This window comes from Asparagus officinalis, chromosome 4 (assembly GCF_001876935.1).
Source record: "Asparagus officinalis chromosome 4, Aspof.V1, whole genome shotgun sequence".
Lineage (NCBI taxonomy): Eukaryota > Viridiplantae > Streptophyta > Magnoliopsida > Asparagales > Asparagaceae > Asparagus > Asparagus officinalis.
In genome coordinates, this window is record NC_033797.1 from 44,253,163 (window position 1) to 44,254,132 (window position 970).

The following is a 970-nucleotide window of genomic DNA, read 5'->3' on the forward strand; positions in this document are numbered from 1 at the left end:
AACTTACGGATGAAGCTTGAACTTGGATCTTGACTTGAATGCATAGCTTCACACCGATATTTCCTTCCATCTTCCAATGAATATGATCGTGAAAGCTCTAGTCCATCCATCCACCATCACATTGTTTATCTACAATAAATAAGAAAACATAAATACTAGACAAATAATATTAGTAGTAACTTACGGATGAAGCTTGAACTTGGATCTTGACTTGAATGCATAGCTTCACACCGATATTTCCTTCCATCTTCCAATGAATATGATCGTGAAAGCTCTAGTCCATCCATCCACCATCACATTGTTTATCTACAATAAATAAGAAAACATAAATACTAGACAAATAATATTAGTAGTAAATTATTTGTTAAAACATCATCAAAACGAAAAGGCCAACATCTAAGGTTTATAATACTTTGTTTAAATAGAAAATAAACAAGACTCCTTCTATGACTTAAATTTTACCAAAAATAATAAAAAAAACTTTTCCTAAAAGACTTCCTAGGATTAGAGAAGTAAATCGGTCTAATTTGGAATCAAACTAGATTTGCTTCCTAATCAAAACAGACTCCTAAACATTACCTAAAATAGTAAAAAAAACTAACACAAATGCTGATATCTCTCAATCCAAAAGGAATTTGGCGAAACAAATGGTGGAAAACCGAACAATGGTAGGTTTGGTTGACTCCATCTCGAAAAAATACGCGATTTACATATATAATTCGTCTAATTCCGACTTACGGTATGAGAGATATAACCCGTTCTTCGTTGTAAGTTATTTTCCTCGACCAGGTCCGTGTTTGGGCTTGTGTCGGTCCCGCCTCTCCATAAATATGTCCACAATGCGTTTTACATTAAAGTTTTAAGGACACTGGCTGCGAAATTGTCCTACAAAGGTTTCATATTGTCCTTAGAATACGACTACTTCTCAAACTACTGTTGTTCCCAACTCTCTTTCCACTACTTAGATATT